Source organism: Pseudorca crassidens, chromosome 10 (genome assembly GCF_039906515.1).
Source record: "Pseudorca crassidens isolate mPseCra1 chromosome 10, mPseCra1.hap1, whole genome shotgun sequence".
Taxonomy (NCBI): domain Eukaryota; kingdom Metazoa; phylum Chordata; class Mammalia; order Artiodactyla; family Delphinidae; genus Pseudorca; species Pseudorca crassidens.
Window position 1 is genome coordinate 92,730,902 of NC_090305.1, and position 27,780 is coordinate 92,758,681.

At 36.5% G+C, this 27,780-nt stretch overlaps 1 long non-coding RNA gene across 1 annotated transcript in view; it reads left to right on the plus strand.

Annotated features, from left to right (window-relative positions):
• Nucleotides 1–27,780, plus strand: part of LOC137232668 (uncharacterized) — a 118,741-nt gene that overhangs the window by 29,205 nt on the left and 61,756 nt on the right. The window lies entirely within an intron of this gene.

A 27,780-nucleotide genomic window follows, 5' to 3' on the forward strand; every position in this document is an offset into this window, starting at 1 on the left:
GCATACCTCAGAGATACTGTAGGTTTGAGTCCAGAACACAATAAAGCAAAAATTGCAATAAAGCGAGTCACATAAACTTTTTGGTTTCCCAATGCATACAAAAGTGATGTTTATACTATACCGTAGTCTATTAAATGTGCAATAGCATTATATCTAAAAATGTCTATACTTTAATTAAACATATCTTGTTGCTAAAAAGCGCTAACCATCATCTGAGGCTTCAGCAAGTCATAGTAGTAACATCAAAGATTACTGATCACAGATCACCATGACAAATGTAGTAATAATTTAAAAGTTTGAAATATTGCAAGGATTACTACCAAAACATGACACAGAGACATGAAATGAGCAAGTGCACCGATAGACTTGCTCAAGGCAGGGCTGCCACAAACTTCAGTTTGTAAACAACATGGTATCTGAAGTGCCATAAAGCAAAGCACAATTAAACAAGGTATGCCTGGATATGCATATTACCTTTCAAACAGCCCCTAGGTTGTTAAAACATAAGTTGTTTGAATCAAACTGCTTTATACATGCAACTGTTCGGTGTTTATTTTGGCCTAGGGATGCCAGGAGAAAATTACTGAGACACCGAGAACAACAGGATCAGAAAAAGTTGTGGATTTTCTGCACTTCACTGTTCAGTCCCTCAGGGAACACTCTATCAGTTTAATTAAACCGTAATGCACCTATAATTTCTCAGGTACTTAGAAATTCCTCTCTCAAAGAGCTCACAGCAAAATAGGGAAAACAGACCCAAAGATTCATAGGAGAGTGCAATGTTAAGTGTTGGAGGGACCAGATCCTCCTAGGAAGGTTACATAAAGATTCAGAAAGTCCATGACATTGAGAAATGCAAGGGAATTTTATTGGGTGGAAAAGCAATCATAAGCAATTTCCAAGAAGAGATGAATGAACAAAAGAAGTTAAAATGTATAGCACTTATAGAATAATGGGCATGGTAATATTGAGCATTCACTAATCACATTATTACTTATTAAATACTTGTTAGGTACTAGGCAATACAATAGGCACTGAGTTGTGAAGATGAAGTGCCTTTCCTCAGAGTGCCTTTCCTCACGGTCTGATATCTCATGGGGTTCCTGACAGGAAAACTGAGTTCAGGCGAGTGGTAGAAAATGAGATTAGAAGGGAAAGATAGGGGTGGAAATACTATATTGCCTTTAACTCCTGAAGAGGCAAGGAACTTTTAGAATAATAAATACACAGTCTAATTACTTTGGATTAACTAGTAGCCAAATGCGTTCACAAATATTGATATTATTCAAATCAGCTTCATTTTACTGAAAAAAGATGCTGGATTTTTATACCCTCCTGGTGAATAAATGAGAGGCATGTGTATATTTTTCCAGAATCATGACTTATTCAGTTTATGGTCTAATTATTGATTCAGAAGATAAATAACAAATTATCATATGAAAAATGTGAGGCTGGGAGTAATTAATGCAATAAAGTATATTGCTCAATATGTGAACAACTTCATTATAAATTCTAGGAAAAGGAATGATTTCTGAAGAAACATAATAACATGAAAAAATATTAAGAATTAAATTAAGAGATAAATAAAACATTTGTAGGATGTAGTATTCAAATTCAGTAAACAAATTCAGTGACACTGTCACAGTGAGACTATTGAATCTGTATAGCCCTGTCTTTCCTAGGGGATTGACTCAGGTGGTTAAGATGCAGTAATAACTCTCCTGTGTCATCTAGTTAATCCTAGATACCACTCTAGTGTTAACTGGAGACCTCTATTTAGCTGCAGACTGTCTCAGGTTGCACATAGAAATTCATGTATAATTACACAGAATGGCATCATGTTACTAAAACATATTAGTTAAAAGTCCTCACCTACTCAGTGGGTTAGGAGAATCATCTTTCTAAAATATCTCTCCATGACTCTGGTATGGGCACACAGCTAGAACATTCCTGTTCCCACATATGGTCACTATTCATTTATTGGTCATTTCGATAGAGATTTGCATGTTTACAGCTAGTCACTGTGATAGCAAAAGTACTACAGAATTCAAAAGAGAAAGAGATAATTTCCAGCTGGAAAAATAGGGATGTCTTCAAGAAGGTGGTGGCATACAATCCATGTATTAGAGAACAGACTTTTCAGTTATGTATGGTTCCATGAGTATCTACAATTCCAGTCACAGACTTCTCCAGGACAGGAAGGTAAAGAGAGAGAGAGAGAGAGAGAGAGAGAGAGAGAGAAATGAGGAATGATTGTAAAGGCAAGATGACTGGTAGCATTAATTGAAGAGCTCTTTATTTGTATTCACTCACCAGTGTGAGCATCTTTTCTCTTTAGCCATTGTATAACTTCAATTTAGGTTTTTTTACTTGCAGCTTTATTCATCCAATGAATCAAGCCTTGGAAATGTTGAAAGCTGAATTCCTGTGTGTGGCAGGAAGGAGGAGAGATATGAATAGAAGTAATGACACAGAATAACATCCTCTTCCTTCCTCCTTTATTAATGTAATTCAGCAAGTGGTTATTAAGCATCTCATATGTGGTAGGTCCTATCTGAAATTATGTAGATAGTAATTACTAAAAGACAAAGTTCCTGTCTCACAGGTCTATAGGAACATAGGGATCTGTAAAGACTCACAATAAATGTAAACCAAAAGAGAACATAAATATAGACCAAGTAAATTGGTAGCTCAGAAGAGGTAAAAGATAATTGTTGATGATGTTGTGAAGAAGACTTCACAAAGGTGCTGTTTTTCGTCTCAGGATGTTGATAAAAGACATTTCTTTACCTGTACCCTCTCTAAAATGATTCACAAATAACTAGGACAACAAGAAACAGAAATAAAAATTCCATTGTCAATGAAACACAGAGACAAGTTATAATCTCAAAAACTACAGGAACACAAAGTGGACGGATAAATGCAGAAAGAGAAAGCGTCATACCAAAATACTCTCAATTCAGTAGGAAGATGACTGCAAGAAGTAAGTGAAACATCTTGTGGATTCCCCTCAAAGGACCAGGAACTGGAGTCACCTTATAGCTTGGGAGGTAGTGGCAGGGATGCTAAAACTGGAATAGAAGGCTTATTTGAAAGGCTTTCACTTGGGCTCCCAGGTCATCACCTTCTCCAATCAGTGGACTGTCCCCCTCTGTCTGTCTGTCTGTTTGCCTCTCTGTCTCCCTCTCACTCACACACAAACAAAACCTATGGGAGATTGGAGAATATGTGCAGAGAAATTGAGTTACAGGATCTCCAGACATTCAGTCTTAAGACAGAAAAGAAAATAGCATCAGGCCTGAGACAGAAAACCGACTTTGGATGATCCTTCTGTGCAGAAATTGAAAGACCCAAAACATAGACTTAAAAATATCCATGTTTAGGAATTTTCCAATAAAAAACTGTCAGCCTTAATAACCTAAAAATGAAGAGCATCAGCCAACACACTACATCCATGAATACAGATATATGAATGAAGAGCTAGGGTTATGAACCATTTGAGGAAGCCCTCAGTATACGAGAGTAAGGGCTTCAACTAAATAATAACCACTAAAATGGCATTATAGGGAAACAAATAAGAAAACTTTAAAAAATCACTGATTTCTTCATATCAAGATTGTAAAAACTTGGGAAGGATAGTTTGGGAGTTTGGGATTGGCAAGTACACACTGCTACATTTAAAATAGATAACCAACAAGGACCTACTGTATAGCACAGGGAATTCTTCTCAGTACTCTGTAATAATCTCAATGGGAAAAGAATTTTCCCATTCAATAGATGTATTTATGTGTATAACTGAATCACTGTGCTGTACACCTGAAACTAAAACAAGATTGTTAACCAACTATACTCCAACATAAAATAAAAATTTTTAAAAATGATTTTACAAAAAATTACAAATAAAAACTTTTTCATCCACAAAAAAGACATTAAAGAAATAAAAGGAAGAAAAAATACAGGAATTAGAAATAGTTTTTGGAAGCTTACATTATGATAGCTAAAATCAAAACAACAAAACTGATAACAAAAATTACATTCAGCACAGAGTTGTAAGATGAAGTTGAAGGAATTATCCAGAAAGGAAAGAAATAAAAATAATTTTATAGTAGTAGCAATAAAATAAGAAAGGTAGAGAATTAATCTATAAAGTATAATATCCTAGGGAACTTCTAAAACATAGACAAGAAAAAAGAAGGGGAAAATAATATAAAACATATTATCACAAAAATATCCCAGGTGTGAAATGTACTGAGAAGAATATTCTTGAGATATTAAAATATTTTATCTGATAGAGGTTTCAATGAAGAAAAGTGAGATTTGGCCAAAAATTCGATGTCAGGGTGAACACTGACTCCAAAACCAAGAGAGTAGGGACTTTAAAGTCCTGCTTTCACAAAAGTAAAAAGTAAGACCTTCTGAGTAAGTGACTTGCCCATACGTTCACAATTCACTGATCCAAAAGTCCTCAGGTCCTTAATAATGTGTGTTTTCCATAATTTTTTTGAACTCTAATTCTCATTTATTATTCTCCTCTCTTCTTTAGGTTATAGTCTGTGGACAGGTTGTAAATATGGGTAACATAATTGCTGAAAGAATGAATATTTATTCCTCACACCAATCCAATTCATGTTGTTTTCCTCAATTCAAGTACTGGTCACCTGGCCTTTCATACAGTCATGTCTCTCTAATTCATAATTTAATGGAAATGATTTTGGCAAGTCCAAGAGACATCTGAGAATTAAGTTTAGCATTTGTGTCATTAATGTTTTCTGCAGATTGATGACCTTTGTGTTATTAAGATGACTGCTTTCCAATTCCTCTATAGAAATTATCATTTTCCGCTCTCCTTTTCCTTTTATTTACAAATGTAATCTCTGATCCATAAATTAAGAAGGTGGAAATGGTGTGTGGCTAGCTTTTCACATAATCATACATAAGGGGTCTAATTCACTGAGCCATCTCAAATATTTCCACCCACTTTTGGAAGAATTCTGAAAAGAAGTCAATGTGGCATAAGTGGAGGAGGGAACTGTTGGCAAGTGTGTCACAGGCTCTTTCAGGTTCCCTCTTCCAAATAACTATGAATTTTGAAGCTGAACTATTAGTAAAGTGATTATTTCAGTCCTGTTTAAGTCAGTAGATGTAGATCATAATATGACTATCATTTTATTCGTTTGTTGATGGTCTGATTTTAGGCCTTAGAACATTACTGTCTAGGCACATTTGAGAAAAAAGAAAAAGTAACATTAGAAAACCTGTGTGTGTGTGTGTGTCTGTGTGTGTGTCTGTGTGTGTCTGTGATAAAAAAAAAATTGCAAAATCCAAGGACAGTGCTCCCTTGGTCCAGCTTAACTCTTAGAACACCTTCAACTTAAAAAAGTCCATGATCATAATATTTATTTTTATATATCCAGATATTTATGCTATTTACTAAAAGTTCTGAGAAATAGTTCAACTCAGTTGTTTTATTACCAGGATCGGAGGAAATGTTCTTTATCATTCTGAGGAAGTTTCATTCTATTCCTAGCTTTCTGAGTGTTTTTATTATGAAAGGGTGCTGGATTTTGTCAAATCCTTTTTTTGTGCATCAATTAAGATAAGCATTTTTTCTTCCTTTTTTTCTCCCTTCACTCTATTAGTGTGGTGTATTCCATTGCTTAATTTTTCTTATGTCAAATCATCCTTGCATCTCTGGGATAATTCTCAGTTGATAGTGACACATAATCTATTTAATGTGCTTCTGGGCCAGCAGTGATTTTGCACCCTAAATAGACATTTGAAAATATCAAGGTAGTATTGATTATCACATTGGAGGAGGGTGGTAGCAGCATCTGGTGTATGGAGGCCAGGATATTGCTAAACAGTCCACAATAGACAAAACAGCTGCCTTTCCTCTTACAACAAACCATTAGCCATCCCAAAGTGTCAATATTGCCCAAGTTGAGAAACTCTAAATTACATCAACCCTAGTAACATTATTCTTTCGTTAACGTGTCATTTAGTCTGTTTCCCCTCAGCCTCCTCAAATCACCCTACCCTCTTCTTTCTATGCTCTAGCCACATTGAACCTCACTTAGTTTCTTCTGTCAGTCAAGTTGTCTTTTGTGCTCATCTTCCACACATTTACTTCCCTCTGATCAGAATATCCTTTCCCCTTCCTCACTCCCCAACACCATGGAGTTTTACTTCTACTTATTCCTTAGTTCTCAGTTATTTCCTCCAGGAAGGTTTTCTGATCCTCCTTAGACTAAGAGAGGTACTTTTGTAATATTTCCCCCCAATACCCACACTGCTTATATCATAGCATTTATCAGTTTCTTAAAATAACAAGTTAATCTCTATAAGGTTTATACACAATACTGTTTGCTCAATGTAGTATCTTCAAGACCTGGGCCTTTGCAATTTATACAGTAGTTTTTTGTTTGTTTATTTGTTTGTTTTTAAGTTATAGAATGAGCACAAGAATAACTGAATGAATCAGCCTACATTTTTTTTCTTTTCTTTATCTGTAACATTCAGGAAATGTAGCACTTAGGAAATGTAAGTTAATGTTTTGTGTGTGTACACTTAAGATATCTCTGTGAAACAAAAATTACCAATTAAACCAATTAAAATATTTTTAATCTAGTTATCTAAATCTTTAATACTGTGCCTTACCCATAAATGACAGTTCATATATCTGATTGTTTTAAATTACCAAATTAATCATTCACTATCTGTGCAAAGACTGAGAGACAAACCCAGAGTTTTAGAGCACTCATTTTCAGAATTGGTTTTGAATAAATTCTGAGATACACAAGCAAGATTTGAAAATAGAATCTGGGGCAAAACAAAGCAGTTTATTTCTGCCTTTTAAATCAATAGGCTTGGAGCACAATTTTCTAGGAAATTCTGGCTTTCCCAGGCAGAGTTCAATTTCTGGAGAAAGAAATAAAATGTAGTCTGCACACAGTCAAATGCCAGAGGCAATGCGAGTATTGTGCAAGTTCAAACCAGGTCAGAATAAAAATGACTACTAACCAGTCACCCAGCTTGTAAAATGATATAAGAACTCATTCTTACTTATTGCCCTTTACAAATATTAAAAAATAAGTCATAGTGTCAGCAAGATGCCTCAAGTTTCAGTGTTGCTTTATGGACTAGAAGTGTTTCAAGTAAGACTTGGCTGTGATGTGAATTTCTGTAAATCAAAGCCTACTTTTCCACTTAATCTAATCAAGGTACTGATACTACATACATCCTAATGTTTATTTGACAAGCCCCAATACACTGAGATGATGTCATCTTAAGAGAAAAGATTTAAGACAAAAGCCAGTACCATATTGCTACGATGAGCTAGATGTGTTCTGCCTGTTGGGGATTGTAGTTTTCATTTTGCTTTTATATTTCATTAGCATTTTAAATTCTAATATCTCCTTTTACCATTAGGTACTCTTCATAACCTCTAGAATCATAGCAGTTCTTGAGAGCCTAACAATCTTCCAACCCAATGTTATGTTCCTCAGTTTAAATTTGTCTTCCTCCTATGTTTTCCTAAATAGTTACATTGATAATTGTTTGGAAAAGTTTCAGATTTCATGAGTTTATTTTGCTTGCCAGCCTTCTGAGCCTCCATTTCCTCATCTTCAATATGGAGAACTGCAGAGAAAGTTAAAATCAGTACTTGATATTAAAAAAAAAAAACAAGCACGTGCATATGAATGCATGCTAATTATAGATTCTTTAGATAAATCTAATTCTGCTGGTTAAGACTCATTCCCCACTTTTGGCTTATCATGTAGTAAGGTGAGAGTTCATTTAATTGGAAGGATTTTCAGTGATGTGACCTTCCCTAATCAGTTTACCTAAAGTAGTAGAATGACTCCCCATCTCATTATACCTCAGGTCACTAATTATTCTATTTATTTATTTCTTCATACTTATCACAATCTTTATTTATTATGGCTCTGCCTATTTTCCTATTGTCTCTGGCCCATCACCTTTAGAATAAAAGCTCCAGGAGGGCACAGACCATTTTTGCCTTGTTCAACTTTTTATCACTGACACAAAGAGCTCTTAGTAGGTCATCAATCAATGTTTGTTAAATAAGATTTTTTTGGTTGCAGACACCACATTTTATGGAATGAAAGTAATGTCCTGGGTCAAGCCAGAAGAGATGAGAAAGGCTTTCAAAAAGAATGCATAATCTTTATATTTAGAGCTTCTTCCTGTGTCTCTTCCATATGCCTCTTTCTTCCCATCACCAGGTAGGAACTCCCCACATGACCAGAGGAAGGATAGAGTGAAAGTCATCTGGAGAGTCAGCACCTTTCCCATTAGTTCTGGATCCTCTTATTTATTAATTATCTGATATGTCATCACTACATCACTGATGTCCTAAGTACCTTAAATTATACATGTATATAAACATACATACATATATATATAATATATAAATTCTATAGAAGTATATACATTTCATGTATTTTATATGTATTATATATAGTTTACACATACTTTTGTAAAAGTATTTATTTGTTTTCAATTAAAGTGGAAACGTTAAAAATGCCTATTTTTGTCTACTACGTGATATGGAAACACTTTTGCTTAAAGGACAAATCCTAGCACAGTTCTAAAATAACTATACAACCACCAGAAAAAAGGAAAATTAATTTCTCTTGATATTACAACTTTATATAAATGCTTCTATTATATTCTAACAATATTATTATATAATGAACACAAGAAGGAAAATTTCATAAGACTGATACTTTGTGTTTTGTAAGCCAAATCCATTTTCGATTACATAAATTCTTTGAGTTTAGATTATGCATGGTTTATCCATATTAATATCTACTGTCAGATATATATGTAAGCACATAAACCTCTCTAAATGACTATATTTTATTCCCCTATAACCATGAGATTTAATTAGGGCTATGGCTAAGTAACACTAACCAATAATATGATTTGGCTGACACAACCAGAGGAAATCTGTAAAGTCAATGAACTACTTTGATATCTTGTATAGAAGAACAATAAGTTGATTGAATTTTCACTTTTTAATCTGTTACTTTGATATCAAGTATTCTCAGCATTAAATATATTTTGTTGATTGAATTCTTGTCCACTAGGAAAAGGCAGTCTAACATATAACTAGGGGGTCGTTTCTACGTTTCCAGAATTTTTTAGGGTCTTCTGCTAGGCTAAAGCAATGGTTAAAGTGATATTCTCAATATGTAAAACTTCAATATTTGATGCAGCCATTCAATTTTGTGTGGGGGTATATATATATATATATATATATATATATATATATATATATATATATGTATATATGTATATGTATATATAAAACATAGATTGTTAAAAAAAAACAAAAAACTCTGAGCAATAGAAAGCAAAGTATATGTCTCTGAAATTGAGTGAGCACCCACTGCAGGGCCCAGAGGTTCAAAACTTTTGTAGCAGCGAATGGCTGTCTACAAGAAATATTCTAAATTAAGTGCGTACCAACCAGATTTACATAATTGGCTTCTCTTTAGATACTTTTAGAGTCTACCTTGAGTTGGTTTAACCTATTTATTGGTTGAATTATAGAGACAACCTATCTGAATCAATCAACTTATTCTTTTGAAATTATGTTTCTTTTATCTCAGAATATAATTTTTCAGACCACAACTTTCAACATTACTTGTATATAATAAATGTTTTTGACATTTTGTTACATAATGATTACTTTGTTGCATTCATTCCCATATGATGACACCCTAAAGTGACCAGAATGACATGTGAGGCCAAGATACAGAGTGGGCACCACCCCAATCCTGTGCATCTCCATTAATTTAGGATCAACTGTAATGTTACTTGTCATCAGGTCAAGTTCTATAATTCATTCTCTGGATAATTTGGAAATCATCTGGTCCAACTGGCTCCCCACTCCACAATTTGTCAGATAAAAAACTGACACTCAAACAAGCAGAGTACTTTCCGAACGTCACACAGAAAATTAGAGAAAGTGCCTATACCAAAACTCAGGTATGTAGATAGATTAATGATTGATTGCCCTGCAGGGATGGAATCAATGAGTTGAGAATTGAGGAATTTAGTTGTGCTTGTTTCAGAGAAATAAAGTCACTAGCTATTCACCTAATTAGTTTTAGTTATAAAATTCAACAGCCTCCTACAGATACACGTATTTCTACAGAACAACACGCTTGAGGGGGCTGTTTGTTTCTATAGTTTTTGATCAAACAAATGACAACATTAGAACTTCTGATTTTCCCTTTAGCAGCCCAAATATATTCAACTTACAAGCTGAAAGATATTGGACTTTTAATAATTCAAGCTTTCTGAGTACTATTAAGCTCCATAAAGCTATTTTAGGTAGACAGTTTTTTCATTTCTTATCTCACCTAATCTTCATTTCAATATTGGAACAACTAGGTATATGCCTTCTTTTATTTGTATGGTTTTCCTTTTAGGATTTATGTAAATGAATATAAGTGAAAAATGAGTAAACTATATTCCAGGAAGGGTATTAGAATACTAATGTAGCTAATGCTATTCTTGGGAGCCACTTAGGAAAAAGTGGATTCATTTAAAAAAGCAAGTTATAGAATATTATCAACATTAAGAGATCAGCTGTATGTTATTAAAGAACTGTAACTTTCGAGAACAACTTCAGAGCAGTATAATCACCAAAGACTTCAGCATATGCTTCTAAAACTATGTGCATATTTTAAGTGCCAGGCAGAAGGTCCAATTTTCCCTGTTTGTCTGGGATGGCCCTGATAATAGAACTCAACGTATTGCATCCCAGGAACCTTCAATTCCCAGGCAACTCAAGAAATTTGGTCTTATTGGTCTGACCAAAAGTTCCAAGTGAAATAGTAGCTGGAATTGTATTGTCTTCATGCATGTAGGCACTAGCTGGTAAAAAGGTTTGGGATGATTTTTGGGTTCAACTTTTCCTAGTTTTGTGACCTACAGAAAATCACCTGACTTTTTGCACTGTCACTTTCCATTTTTATAAAATGTGAATAATACTTTTCTCACATATATTTATGAAGTTTAAGTAAAAATATGAATGTGAGGTGCATTTTAATATTCAAAATGCTATATAAATATAAGATGCTTTTCTTAACTCCAGCAAGTTTGTAGGATCAATGCTGGAACATAAAACACTTTCTAAGTGACAAGTGTTTGAGGTGTATGTACTGTAACTTAAATATTTAAGTGTACATGAATTGGTTTTAGATATGAGTTTCTAGGTAATTTTCCACAGTGACTGATTTAAACTCCCAGGTCATGCTTTTGAAAACTATCTACATCAGGCAGTGTTCATTTACATAGAATACATTTTGTTTTCTTTCTTTAATTTTTTATTGTTACCTTAAATATTAAATCCCTTTGAAAAAAAGCATGCTTCCTTAATATGGAGTTTAGAAATTGGTTTGAAAGGCCAAACCTTAATTTTAGTGTTACTTACCTATAAAATGTTCTGTCTTCTCTCCTCTTTACTTAATGAAAAAGCCAATTGCAAAGCAAGAAGATTGATGTGTAGCAATAATCCTGGTGTTCTAGTAATAAAAACCTTTGCTGAAGTCCCATTTTTATAAAAGGCACTGATTCTATTTCAAGGCTAATGTACAACCCAATGTCTAATAAATGGCAGAGATTTACTAATTATAGCAGATGTTGTCCATGCTCTGAATGAATCTCCCACCCCCATACCCATCATCAGGATTCACAACTACAACTCTGATGACTGTGAAAACCTGACTATCTCTGTTTCCGGCCTGAGAAACATGCTTTTCTCCATGCAGGCCAAACTAGCACTGCCTGAGAGTTAATGTTCCCAGAACCAGCTCTCAATCAATTATGGATGAGAAATTGATAAATAAATACTCATCTTCTGTGCCCCTCATTTGGGATAACTGAACATTGTTCTGCATCCAGTACTCCCCAGAGAAACTGAGATCCAGTTGACCACACTGACAACTGGCCTGATAATAAACTTTTACTGGCTCCATTCTGTGTCTGAGTAAGCCACTTCCCTTCCCATGTTTCTTAGGATAACTTCCCAACCAACCTTTTTTGCATTAAAAAGTCCTTGACTCACAGTCTACTTTTGGGGGAGCTCAGAAAAAGAAAATACTGTTTGATAAATAAATTAGTTCACCCTTATGAAAAGATACACACATACACAGAAAAACTTCTGCCTCTCTGTGTCAACATATAAATCATCTCATCTTTCTCTAAGCTCGTTTATAAGAGCTGTTGTAAATGGAACTCAGCTTATAGTTGGGGGGAGTGAATCCTTTCTTAATTAACTTATTATTAAACTAATTATTGAAACATACTATATTACTTTATCTCAAGAGATTCTTTGAATGTAAATAATAAAGTTGAAGTCATAGAATATAAAGAATAGCAAAAGAACTGAGAACTCTATTTTTTTTCAACTGGGAGGTTGATCCATTAACATTAGAGGCAGACCCTGGAGATATTCCATAAAGCTAACTTCTGCTAAAGTCTGTTCTGACATCTCCTATATGATAAAAGTTCCTGACATTTAGCAGGAGTTGACATCTTTGTATTCTACCTGCAAATGGTAGGTTTGCAGGGAAGACGGAGCACTATAATATGCATCCTAGAAATTTAGCACTTGAGCTCAGAAGTAGGTAGAGTGTGAATTATCTGCTGCTGCTGATGGTCACGTCTCATACCCAATTCTGCCCTGGGGTATGGGGTACACAAAGGGAGGTTCTTGTTGATACTGGTGGATGCTGTGTGCAAGCTTCCAAAGGAACAATTAATTCTTCGAGTCTAATCAAAGGCTGCTCAGGGGGTCGTTCTCCTTGAATTAATGGGAGTATGAGTGTTCAATGAGGGAGATTAGCCCCAGAAGACAGGGAAGCAAATTAAACCTTTATTTTGATTTGAATTGGGAGTGAATAAATTGTTGTCTGCGCACTTAACTCAAGTGAAGTTAACATGAGAGAATGAATGGAGACTAGCTTCTCTGTGTGGCAAAGGAGACCTCAGGGCACTTTGCACCCAGAAACCTCCTGAGACAGAGCTGAGATGGAAGTGGCCATTCATCATGCTCTGGGGTGATGGGGATTTTCAGTAAATGCTGTATCAATGTAGTTAAATCTTCCCAGAACCAATAAAAATGCCCTTTGCCTTTTCCACCCTCTATTACAAGTAATTGCTACCCATCTAATTATGGATAACTTGGAAGTAGTTACAGAGTACTTGGAGTGCCTGGGGGATGAAAAGTTCGAAGGAAAAATGTAGCCGTGTATCATTGGCATTCATGAGAAAATTCACATTAGATGTTTGAAAGGCAGGTCCCCAGGAGGCAATAGAGAAGTCAGGAACAATATTGTGCCAAAAATACCATTCTGGCTGGGGACATGAGGGAGTTTATGTCAGGTAGAGTGAAGGAAAGCTATTTGGAAAGAAAAGATATATGTGCTTTTCTATATGCATTTAGTTTATTTATATATGTACATCCCCTGAAAAACTAGTATGTTCTGGGAACTGACAAGCAAATTGGGACTGAAATTTCTGAAATATGCAGCTGTGCTTATATTTCTTTTACTGTAAAATCTCCAAATAACATCTTGCAACATGATCAATATGTTTTCAAACTCATATCGTTTTAAAATCTGTTTGCAACCAATAAGCCAAAAATGTGTTGCACCCAGGTACCACTTTACACTTGGGAGGCCAAGTTTAAGCCATTGGAGATTCAGATGCAGAATCCAAAGTCACTGCCCTTTCAGAAGATATACCTCTTCTGGAAGCCTAAAGACCAGCTGTCCCATTGATGACATACCAGACATATAGGTTGGAAAAAGATGCTAAGAGGAGTATAGGTGATATCATCCTTGCCTGGAATCACTTTAGTGCAAAAAGAATTCTTCTTTCACTTATTTCCTCATTCTAGACTGTTTGGGTAATAGTCACTTGAAGACAGGCAAGGGTAAGTCTACCTACTTCTCTTCATTACCCTTATTTAAAAGGTCTAGTGTATCACCTTTCAAGGAGACTGTACTGAATTCTATAACGTAACAAAGAGAATGATAACTCTCAAAATTATTATTGCTTCTGAATGCTTTTTCCATAACACCCCTGAAATACATTTAAGTCATAAGTAGCAACCATTCACCTGCTCAGTGAATTAGTGTAACTTGATCCTTCCTGTGTACAAGGACACACACACTCACACACAAAACCCTGAAGAATAGACCAGCAAAATATATTATGGAAAAGTAGTCATACCTTAAATATTTTATTCATTCCTCATTAAAGATAAATTGATTAGAAGTTGAAAGTGAAAGAATTTCTAAAGGAAGGTATAATAAAATCTTCATGGGATAAAGGTCATTGAATCTTGGCAGAATTCTAAAATTGGAGAATTCTAGGAAGATGGACCAACATAATCAAAGATAGAGGCATCCTTGAAAATGACCTGATCTTTTAAATTTGGTTGTTTTGTCCTTAATAATAATAACAATAATGATGACAATAATAATAGCAGCTATTATTTAGTGTGCTCTGGTTTCATACGAGATACTCTTCAAAGCAGTTTATATGAATTAACTTATCCTCACCTCAGACTTGGGAAGTAGCTACTATTATTATTCCCATTTTACTGATGAGGAAACGAAGGCACAGAAGAGTTAGGTAACCTGTACCAAATTCCTTACTGAATGAGAGGCAGAGGCTGGATTGAAAGGAGGAAGCGTGGCTACAGAGCACAGACCTTCAGCTACCACTGTCTCCTCTTGAAAAGCTCAAAGCCACTGAGTCAATGACTCTGTCATCCTTTCCATGTCCCTTCAGACATGGCGGCCTAACAGAACCAATGCCCTCTTGCACATAGGAGTTCAGGGCAGTAGTGGGCATCTACCTATATGCAAAATGGACTGCTGGATTGGGTTGGGAGCTATTCCCCAGAATCATGGCCTTTTGTTTACATTATGCAGAGAAAAGAAACTACTGTCTGGTGTTCTCTTTCCTTCCACAGATCTGCTTAGTCTAGTAGGCGGCCATAGGGACTGAACAAAAGGCAGTTTTAAGAGCACCACTCTGCCCTTAGTCTCACTATAGCCTGTCCCACTTTAGATATTTTCCTAAAACTACCTTTACATTCAAGTTGCCTACTGTTGTGGAAACCAATTAATGTCTTTTTTCAGAATAATTCCAAGTACATATGTCCAGATCACTGACATCAATCCTGTGCTTCCTATATATAATATGGAAAGGGCCTTAGTCTTAAAATCAAAAGACCTAGGTCCAAGGTCCAGCTCAGCCACATACTACCTATATGCTTTTGGCCCAATACTTGAAGTAGCGTTACATTATTTGGAAGCCTGCCTCCTACTTGTTTCTGTTGAATTGCCTGCTCTCCCATCTCAGCATAGAATTCTGAGACCAGAAATGTTGCTGGATTTACTAAGATTATGTAACTGGTTACTGGCAGTGGTGGACTGTCTCTGAGCCCTTTGGATTCCTGGTCCAGTGATGTTTTCACTGGGCCAGTCTGCCCATGGGGAACCTCTGTAGAAGGTACTGCTCCTTTCCTCTAAGAATGCTTTTCACATCCTCCTGTTATTCCCTCCCTACTGTTCACAGCTCACAATACCCTTACCTATATCTGGATATAAATTAGAATACAGTTTTGTCCCAAGTCACCAAAATTTAGAGGGTGGAAAATATAAAACAATACTTTTAAAAGAGTATGCATACTTTATCCTGGCTGACTCCAGGAAAGTTAATTAATCTCTCGGAGCCTCACTTTTTGTTTTTCTTGGTAATTAAAAAAAAAAAAAAAATCAAAATGAGACATTTTATTTGAGAAAGCACTTTTCACACTATATATCAATTTACAAAAGTGGGGTACTATTTATATAAACATGAGATCCAGGTATTGGAAGGCAGTTTAGGTCCTATTAGTAAGAAGGCAGGAAGCAGGCATGAACTGGGGGAAATCTGAGATAACATCTTAATACCCTGCCTTTGGGGAAGTGTATCGTCAGGTCAGCAGATGACTTTTTTTTTCCTTACCTACAATAGCCATCTCTAAAGGTGAAAGAATGAGCAAAGGGCTGGGGAATGAGGTCTGTCCCCCGTGCCCCAGGCCACAGCATCTTTCCTCTCGGGGACCATGTATTTAGCGAGAGTAACACACTCAACAGAAAGCCTGATCCGCATTTCTGCAACTTTAAAAAGCCAAGGAATGGGGCACTTAAGAGACCAAGGTTCAATGCCATTCCCTGTTGCCAAATGAGTTATTTTTTTCTCTCTCTCCTTTTTATTTTTCTTATTTTAGAAGTTCTAGCTTCTCAATAGCAGAGGAATTTCCCAGTTTTACAGCGACAGTGTTGACAGGCAACTGCATTTTCCTCCGGAGATGACTCCTATTTCTGTGAGGTCAGGACTGCCAACAGGAGCACATATCAGGGGACAGGTTGATGGAAGAGAAGGCAAAAGGTCCAATTGTCCAGGGGCTGGGGACCATGAACCTTAGCCAAAGGGAAGAGAATGGAATCAGTGTACATCCTGCTATGAGTACTCACTATTTCTTTCCTCTTTCCTTCCTTAATAGATAGCCTTGGAAGAACGTGTGTTCTTTCTCAGCAGAGAGCTTACAATTGCATAGCTTTAATGTATTCATGACAATATGAATATATAGATAATATTTTGATAATTCTTTCCAGGTAGATCAGAAAATTCACACATTCATGCATTTTAAAAAGATACAACATTATGTGAGGTCAGAAAATCGCTGATTGGCATGAAAGTGATTAAAATCTAGCCCATTTCCCTGATCAGTTATGTAGGAGACAGAAACATTAGTCATTTAATCCCTTATGCATATCTTGGGCTTTTTCAATTTAGAGAGCTCTTTTAAATCCTCTTTTAGTTGATCCTTATAAAAATTTGGAGCGGTCAGTAGGACAGATATTACTGTCCCAACATAAGAACAGAGGTTACAAGACTTAGATCACATAGCTAGCTGTTGGCAGAGTTGGGACTTCGATACCATCGCATTTCTGGTCCAGGGCTCTTTTCTCTCTATTAGGTTTGTGCTCTATGGAGCATTCATTCACTCTAGGGTAAACACTGAAGAAAACAGAGTCCCAGGATCACAGAAGTCTAAGAAACAGTACGTACCCTTCTCCTCAGATTCTATAATGTGCATTAGAAGAGTAGAGACACTGAGAAATCCTGCAGGAAAGAACTTGTTCACCTTATTTAACCTTGCATTTTGCATAGTATTTGACTACACGCTACTTTTTTTTAAGTCCAAAAAGCACACTGTGGGAAACCTTGCATTGTGCCATATAGATTCATAACAGTTCAGGTTATTCACAATGAAGGAGGAATCTTCCCTTTGCAACTCTGATAGGAAGAGATCTTTCCTATCAGAAATATGTTTGCTCAGAAATTAGAACTGAATCTCCCAGAACTGGCTTTAGGCAAAATTGTAAAGTTTGTAAGATTGGCCATTGTGGAGGAAAGCAAAGGTTCAGGATCGGAACAGATACTGGTCAGATGAGAAACTTTTCTGCCATTTATTAGCTGGGCACACCTTTGCACAAATATTTACCCCTCCAAGTTTTAGTATCCTCACCCATTAAAGGAAAGCAATCATTTTACACACCTTATAGGACTGCTGTAAAGATTAAATGAGACAATGTACATACAGTCCTTGACATAGACCCTGGTAACTGGTCAGTATTCAAAAACTAATATTATTAATACTTTTGTTGTTAATCTTCCCTTTCAGACAGTCTGCCGGTATCCCATTCATTCTCTTCCTCCTCCTATTTTTCTATCCTGTCCAAAAGGATTGCAGTCCAGAAGGACTGCTTCCAGCTATCTCACCTAGCTAATGTAGGACAGAAGTGGCAATACACCGCCTTCAGAGATCAGGCAGGTGATATGAGACTAAGGTGGGCTGCATCTTAGACGAACTGGTTCTATTGTCTAAACTGAGGCATATGATATTAAAGGGCCAAGCACTGCTGATGCTTGTTGTTAATGCCTTTTAAAGGTGTTGTTACTGATACCAAGCAGGGCCCTGTGAGGCTCCTATGCACAAAAAGCTTCCTGTGTCCCCCAATTCTTTGATTATAAGAAATAGGCTTTATTCAGCCTCCATGACCTTCCCTGAGTTCCAACGGGCAGGTTCAAGCAGCTGTTATTAGGGAAGGGAAGGGACAGAGACAGGGGAGAAACAAACAATAGTGTCAGCTTGGGGCGAGGTCCTGTTCCCCATCAAGGGATACACACAATATCTTTAAGCTGTTTTGTAGATACTGAAACCCCCATCAGGTGAGTGAAGTTAACAGTTAACGAAGGTATGCTGCCCACAAGCATGTAGACCCCAGACCAGTTGGAACCAGGAGGTTGATGATGCTGACTCCCACTTACCTCACCACCAACCAGTCAGAAGAACGCCCATGAGCTGATCACACCCTCTTTGAACCATTACTACAGAACTTCTCACTACCCTCTCCAAGTGGGGACACACAGCTTTGCTGGCACTAGCCTGCTGTGGCCCCTTTTGCCTGGCAAAGCAATAAAGCTATTCTTTTCTACTTCACCCAAAACCCTGTCTCCAAGATTTAATTCAGTGTTGGGGTACAGAGGCTGGATTCGGCTTCTTAACCATGTAGAAATGTGAACCATTGATACCAAGTCTTCAGATACTTAAAGAGAAGCCAGAATGTTCCTTTTTATTCTGGTTTCCCAATTTTCAAGTGTTCTTCTAGGGGAATCCAGCTTTTGGACCACCACCTAATGATCCCTGGTACAGAGGATTTTCAGTTTCCTGCTCCTATATAGAAATAAAAGATACAAGTTTAGAAGGGCTTAAGAGGTCATCTAGCTTAACCTTCTACTTGGTGCAGAAATGCCCTCTATAATATTCCAGAGAAGTTGTCATCTAGCTGCTCCTTCTATATGTCTAGTCATGAAGAACTTGGTATCTCATGGAAAAACCACTTTTCTCTTTGTATGCACAATCTCACTGAATCCTTATATAAACCCATGCAGTAGATAGTACTTTTTCCATTGTCATTATCATAAAACTAAGGCTCAGAGATGGTATTTTACTTCCTCTAAAGTCACAAAGCTATTAAGTGACTGTAAGTTTTGAGATACAAACCTAGAAAGTCTAGGTTTCAAAGCCAGTGCACTTAACCACTGGCTGGACAATTCTACTTGTTAAAATGCTCTGGGCTGATATTAAGCTGAAATTTGCTGCCCTGAAATGTCTACTCTTTGGTCCCAGTTCTGCTCTCCTGAGACACAAATAATAAGTCTAATCCTTCTTCCACAACACAGCCCTTCAAACATTCGAAGATGGTTCTCCTCTGCCTGCTAAATCCTCTCTTCCCCAGGCTAAGCATACTCATTTTTTTCCAGTGACCCTCATAAGCTCCCAGCCACTTCATCATCCTCACCCTGCTCCTTAGGAGAGGCTTTCAATTTGTCAAAATTTCTCTTAAGCCTTGATGTTGAGAAGAGAATACAATCTCCCTATGTGGTTACATAAGCGCACGTTAAGGTAGAAATAGCACATTCCTTGTTTTGGACACTATGCTTTTATTAATGCAACCTCAGTTACATCTGATTTTCAGCAACTATGTCAAAAGATAAGCAAATATTGAATGTTGGCCTAGAATCACCCCATATTGTGTTTGTTTTTCTAACTTGAAATTATGTAAAGTCTCTTTTCCCCATGCTGCTCCTATGCTGAATAAATAGATCAATGTTTTAAACCTAAAACTTAATATGTACTCTTATTAAATACCATCTTATTAGATTTAGATATTGTTTTGGCCTATACCAATCTGTTTTGCTTTGTTTTTCTTTAATTTGACAAATTTAGTAAAGCAGAAAAAAAGAAAATTTTCCCCCAGTCTGACTGCTTTTTCTTAAGCACATAAAGAAGTAATTTTTTTTCCTCTGATGCTCTAATACTGCTCCCAAATAAGCTTATTTATATTCCCCCAAACAAAACAAACAAACAAAATGCTTCGTATGCATAGTTGTTTCAGTAGGATCTTGCTATAAATATTCTTGTTTTCTTTAGTCCTTTTTTAAATTTGGAATACATGAAGAAGCAAAAAGAGTGAAAAGAAAACTAATCTGCTTCTTACTGTTAAACTTATCTATGTATGATATATGTATATCATATACATTATAATATATATCATATAGGTAACATAGATATCAGTAGCAAAATTCAGAAATATTTAGATTAAAAAGAATGGGGCAAATGACTATACTCCATTTGTTTTAATCAAGATATTTCTGAATTATATTTCTGAATATATCTTGTATCTGATATACTCACTCTCCCTCCCAGCTTCTTGTCAGTCCAGAGGTTACTCAAATATTCAGTAGGCTTGGGCTGATAACTTCTCACTAGAAACTTCTCTCCATGCCATTCTTTAGACAGGGGTTGGCAAATTGTGGCCTTGGATTAAATGCTACCCTTGATCACTTTTTTGTAAATAAAGTTTTATTAGAACACAGCCACTCCCATTTGTTAATGTCTTGTCTATGGCTGCGTTTTTGCTACAACAGTCCTGTTTAGTAGTGGCAACAGAGGCCGAATGATCTGTAAAAGCAAAAGTTATTTCCTATCTGATTCTTACAGAAAAATTTCCCAACTCCTTTCTGCTTTGGTGCTTGGTTTGCAGTATGTCCATCTTATTATTCAACCCATTACTGAGAACTGAAACTGGCATAATTCCCTATCCCTGTGTTAAATGATACTGAAAGCAAAGTAATTTAGTTATTTGCTTTAGGAAGTATTCACTTCTATAGGATAAAACTTTCATTTCAAGAACAACATCAAGACCTACATCAAGAGTCTAACCACATGGCGCCCATCAATCTAAAGCTATTACACCATGAACTCTGCCTATTTCTAGTCAGTTCTTCATCTTGCAAGATTAACCTTAAAATCACTCAGCTCAGGCCATAAAATCCTATAAATATAATCCATAACTTCCCCTTCTGAGGTAGTACTAAGACTATTTCAACTTATAGTCTCTCTTTCTGTAGTAAGTCTAATAAAGTTAGGTTTGCCTGAACAGCAAATATTTCTTGTCACCGTTTTCAGAGATGAGAGTTGACATTACAAATCCTCCAAACTACATTATCACCCACCCTGATTCTCTTAGTCTGATTAATAGAGATACCAACAGCATTTCTATGAGATATAATTACCTGCATTTTTCAGTTGGGAAAATAGGCTCACAGAGGCTGAAGCTATACTTAGGTGACAGGTCCAGTGTCACAGATCAAAAAGGGCATGCAGTAGGGAGGACTCTCTATCAGGGATCTGCCCTCAGGTCTCACTCTAGGTCATGAACTGAATAGGGATAATTATTTACTCCTTTGAGGCCTCAGTTTCCTCCCCTACAAAAACAATATTATCTCTACACAGATGGACCCCAACGTACGATGTTTCAAATTCAACTTTACTTTGAATTTTGAAGCCTGATCTTCTCCCAGGTTAGCAATATGCTGTAGGCTGCTATCTCATGATGCTGGGCAGCTACGGCTCCCAGTCAGTCCCCCAATCACATAGGTAAACAACTGATACACTTACAACAATTCTGTTTTTCACTTTCAATACAATATTCAACATATTACAAGAGATATTCAACGCTTTACTATAAAAGAGGCTTTGGATTAGATGATTTTGCCCAGCTGTAGGCTAATGTAAATGTTCTGAACATGTTTAAAGTAGGCTAGATTAAGCTATGCTGGTCAGTAGGTTAGGTGTATTAAATGCATTGTTGAATTACGATATTTTCAACTTATATTGGGGTTATTGGTGCATAACCCCATTGTAAATTGAGGAAGATCTGTACTTTCTTTCAATTCTGAAATTCATTGAAAGGATGATTTCTTATCACTTAGAAAACTAATTTCTTCACATTGGTCTCTTTCAGCAAGACTCCACTGCCTCAAGCAAAAGCCATATGAGATAGACTATTGATGACTAGGTTAAGTTGTACAGCTTGGTTTCGCTAATAAGAAAATGTGTAGAAATGATTCTAACTATTTTCATAACAAACATATTTGCATTTATTTCATGCTGTTAACAACTGAACATGTAATCATGTCTCCTCGAAGAAAAGAAGGAATGTTTCTTCTACGATTGCATTAAACACGCTGTGTTATATCTTTCTGCTAATCTATCATCTATTATGACTGCCTATTTTGAGAGCTGGCATAACAATTATCATAAGTGATTGCATTATATTCTGAAAACAAAGACTGTGATGGCATAATTTATCTTGCTACTTTGCCTGACTTAAAGGCAGTTGGGGTTTCCTAGTCTAAATCAGATTTTTCAGATCATAAATATTTCATTTTTTAATTTATTATTGATTTAGTTTGATAGTAAATAACTCCATGAATGCTGAGGTTGGAAATCTGTTGTAAAATTATTAAGCATCTTCCCTTCTATCTGGCCACAGATTTTTATCATACTGAAATAAAACAGTGGGGCTACCTGAAGAAAATGGATTTGAGATTTTTAATTTATCTAGTGCAGTTAATTAAGTGGTCAATTAAAAACAAAAGGGCAATTAGTGCTGAGCACATTTGTTCTGATGATGAACATGCCATCTGAAAATGGATCTTAATCTCTGCTATGAAATTCTTCAATGTCAAAGCAATGTTGCTATACGTAGAGGAAGAATAAGCCCATTAGGAGTAATGCACTTGCAACAATGATTTCCTTTCATGTTAAAGCAGCACAGTTAATACACATAGAGAGAAGCTGGCAATATTTTAAGTAATATTCCTCCATTGGTCATTATATTACCCTGTATTTACAGTGACCATTAAAGCCAATGAGTAGTTGCTTCTTTTTCCTACTACCAAAGTCAGAAAATCATTTCAGATAATGCAAAAAGGGCAAGAAACAGGTACAATATGTAATAGACCTGAGGATTTTTTTTTTTTTTTTTTTTTTCCTGTACGCGGGCCTCTCACTGCTGCGGCCTCTCCCGTTGCGGAGCACAGGCTCTGGACGCGCAGGCTCAGCGGCCATGGCTCACGGGCCCAGCCGCTCCGCGGCATGCGGGATCCTCCCGGACCGGGGCACGAACCCGCGTCCCCTGCATCGGCAGGCAGACTCTCAACTACTGCGCCACCAGGGAAGCCCGACCTGAGGATTTTTATACACTGTATGTACCGATTAACAAAATTGTCTGTCACCCAAATTGGTATCACATAGATGTATCTACAGACATTAAAGAGCATCAAGTTGAGACAGTTAGACAAGAATAGCTCCCCATGTTTTTCTTCTGTCATTCAATGTGATGTGTTAGGTTATCTTAGGCATTCTCTGTAGCTTGTAAGTGTAGTTATTGAGTACCAAGTAGAATCCTTCATGAGCCCCTTTCAAAGGCTTGTTACAAAACTGTACGTGCACATCCACCCACCGTTTTGTTTAAGCAAATGTTGCTAGTTCTCAGTGCAAAGAGAAGTTGGAAGGTACTTTTGTAAAAGCTAAACAGCACAGATGCATTCCATCTCTCTTTTGGTAGCACCCATTGTCTCCCATGTCTGCTGGGCACACCACAATTTAACCTGGCAACAACCTCCCAGAATTACTCTATTACCTAAAGTCGAGCCAATACTTAACTTCCTAATCATTCCTGGTTTACAAGCATTTGTAGCACATTCATAGACTGACGAATGGTTTTATGGCCAAGAAACAGGTTGAGTGATGGCTTTCTATTTGAAAACAAAATGGGTTATTCTGAACCAAATGAAGGAAACGTTTGTGTTGTGTGGGTTAAGAACAATCAGTCTTAGGTACAAACTCACAGTCACAGCAATCATCTCTAAACTCTTCTCTCCTGTGCCATCTGGGGGGGGGGGGAGTCAGATGCTGATTGGGGACACGTGGTAAGAAGATATCCTATTAAGGTACGATACAGTCCAAAGCTACTTCAAAATCAAGACCCATTTATTTTTTCTGTTAAACATGCAATTCTTGCTGAGTATGTATGTATACATGGGGTTAGAGAAATAGAGTTCCACATTCCTTTACCTGAAATCTTCAGAGCCAAATGTTTTTAGACTTTAGAATATATTAGACCAGAGATCAGCAACAGAACTTCCAGAAGCCCTAAGGTTATAAAGGGCCAGATAGTAAATATTTTCACTTTTGAGGGCCATATGGTCTCTGGCACAACTACTCAACTCTGCGTTTGTAGCACAAAGGTAACCATAGACAGTACATAAATAAATAGGTATGCTGGGTTCCAGTGAAACTTTACTTACAAAAACAGGCAGGAGACTGAATTTGGTCAGAAGACTTCAGTTTGCTGATCCCTACTTTGGTCTTTAGAAAGGCAATGTTCAAAATTACACGTATTTAGACAATACCTTCAGTGGGCTGAACAGCTCTATCATCAACCAACACTTTCTGTTCAACAGCAAAACCTAAATATTCATGCTAAGTTAGATGAAACAGACTAAACAACCTCACATTAATTTGGTACAGATTTTACCACCAAATTAATTTTGCCACTCAACTTACAAGGGTATTTCAACTTTCAGAGATTTAAAAAAAATTGGGGGGGGATTACAAGAAAGAGATTGTGTACCTACACATATTCTTGTGTTGAAGTGTTTGAAATTGTTACTTTTGCACTGAGAAATTCCATGAGAGGAAAAAGAAACACATATGGTCTGGAGGGGACAAGCTTGTCCAGTAATAATAGAACAATAACCTCAGCAGCTGGGTTATGAACCAAGACACCCACTTCTTCAGGCCAAAATGATATTTAAAGATTGCATGGTTTATAAACCTCATCTAAAACAAAGTGCTGGTGATGCATTTTTGAAACTTTTTTAGAGCTTCGGGAAGTTCTTTTAAGTTAAGTTTATATACTGGCCTCCTTTATTTTGCCTCAAGCAATCTTTAGGATTCTAGGAACCTAGAAATAATTCCTGTGGCTATTTTGCGTGTCAGTGCCCAGCATAAATTTTAGCTACTGAATATTTCTATCCCTTTTTCCTGTGAGTAAATAACCAGACTCTTCTTATCTAGATTGTTCTCATTGAGCCAGTGTATTCTCCTTCCTCAGGCAATTTAAACTTTTACAAATGGAACTTTTACAAATGGCAACTGATGCATAAATATTAGCTATTTAGGCTATCTTTATAGAGCATTGCAAAATAAAATATCTCTTGGACTTGGCCCTCATTAGAGGATGTTGATAAGCAATCAGATGATAAAGGGAAAAATGTGCTATGAAGTTAGATACCTGGTTGAATCAAACAATCTTAGATTATCAGAGCTGGAAGAAATCTAAGGGTGATCTCTAGGTCAAACCCTTCCTTTTTCATAGGAGGAAGCTGACAATCATTGTGATTATAAATGAAACACCCAATATTAATAAGCTGGTTAAGAGAAAGACAGTAGTAGAAGCAAAGTCTCTAGATTCCCAGTTTAGTCTTTTTTCTTGATAATACTAGGTTGGTTGGTTGTCAAATACAAACCAGACACTTACTGAATACCTATGAGCTCTACATTACATACCATACCATGTATTAGGAGCAAGCATTACATACAGCTTTATCTTCAAGATAATGTACAACAATGCTGGCAATATAATGGAGTCTTTGATAAATACGAGGCTCAAGGGGTATATATCATGTCAGTTTGCACTGGAGTCTTTAAGAAAAACTTTATATAAATTCAGGCTGAAAAATGAATACACTAGTCAGATGATTTTGTTTGTGTAAGACAAAAAAAATTACAACCCAAACTGGATCGGGCAAAGATTTTGTCTTATTCATTCACATCTGGGAATTCCAGATTTTAAGCATGGCATTTCATAATGTCATGATATCAGCTATGACTACAGGTTCTTTAGATGGAGGAACACAACATAATAACACTCATATATGTGAAACTGGGATATATGAAGCAAAACTCTTGTTTCCTACAGATCCAAATGAGAGAAGGGGTATTCACAGAAGTATACCCAGGGACAGGATAATAGCAAGCTGGGACTTATGCATGACAAGTATGTATGGACAGGATAAGAGCAACTAATGTATGGCAAGTGAAGTAGTGTTAGCTAAGTTTCGAGGGCATCCTTGAGATTGAGTATTTTGAATAATTCTGTCAGCCCTAGGAAGAAGGGCCATTCCTGGTTGTTAGGTAACTGGAGGCCTCTGGAAATTGCTTTGTGTGCATTATAACCCAGAAGTGTCAGGGCCTGATAAGGGAAGAAGTTGGGGTGGGAACTCAGCAAACTATCTGCTAAGGGGAGTTGAGAGTTTTTAGCCATGCTTTCAAAATTGGGTCAAGACAGGACTTGCAAAATTTTGTATTACATTGGATCAACAGATTATATCTTAACAACTTAACTGTCTTAATATTATTGACAAATGTCTTGGCTTTGCTGTCACTGGTTTGGCTTAGGCTACATGCCCATCCTTTTACAAAACATTGTAGCCAGGGGAATGAATTCCTGATTGACATAGCCCTGGTCACATCCTCATCCCTGGAGCTAGGAGGTGAAAGAAATCTCACTCTCATTATATGGACTGAGGGTGTGTAGGGAGATGGTTCCTAAAAAAACAAAAACAAAGACAAAAACAAAAAAACACAGAGCTTTTATCAGAAGAAGGGGGAAGAATTGTTTGGTCGGAAGAAATAATGAATGCCCATCAGATAAATTGGTAATTGTAAGTTTTTACTTTTTACTCCACCCCTTCCATTCTCCACATCAGCCAGTGATGTTTGTACAACGTATATTAAATTCAGTCTGTCCTGCTTAAAAATCCTCATTATAATGTGGAAGTACAACATCCATACTCGTCAACATGGCCCACAGTTTAACCTCTTTGTCCTTCTCCAACCTTGTCTCATGCCACTATCCTTCTGAATAGCAAACTGGATCTTTGTCAGGTCTTTGAAAATGCAAACTCAGGCCTGCTTCAGGACCTTGTCACGCTCTCTCCCTTTTGCTTAGACAGCTAGTAGTCTCCTTCTACATCTTACCTATCTTAATCCCTGCTCTCCTATGCTCCCTACCTCATGTACATGTACTCTTTGCCTGGCTAAAGCATACTCATTTTTCAAGCCTCCGTTCAAAAATACTACTTGAACCCCACCTCATAGATCTCATAGATTGCACTTGTTTTCTTCAAAGTATTACCATATTTACCACACCTAACTATTTATCAGTGTGTGTGTGTGTGTGTGTGTGTGTGTGTGTGTGTTTGATTTTGCTGTTTTTCTTAAAAGTCTGTGTCTCTTAAAAGATGGCAAGACCTCAAGGGTAGAAATGAAGGGTTTTAGATTCACTACTAACACCAAAGTACCTAATGTCTGGCAGAGAATAAATATAAATAAATAAATATTTCTTGAAAAAATATAAATTAATGAATGGATATAGTGTATAATTTCACTTAAATATAAGGGGTTAAGAGCTTAGAACCTGTGGTGTCAAAGAGAATGCAAAGATGATGTAAGATATGACAGAATTTCTGGTAGGACACTGTCAAATCAGCATAGCATATTGACCTGAATATTGTTTATTTTCTTTTTGATTTTTATTCCTAGATTAAATTTGAAAGCATTTAACTTGGATTTTATAAAGACTTAAAGTTGAATATGGTCCCTGGGGTTTAAGTTGAAGTAACTAGTAACAGAAAGAAATTAAAGATTTTTACAATTTAAAAATATATCAGGAAATGATCAAAAAAAATTTTTTT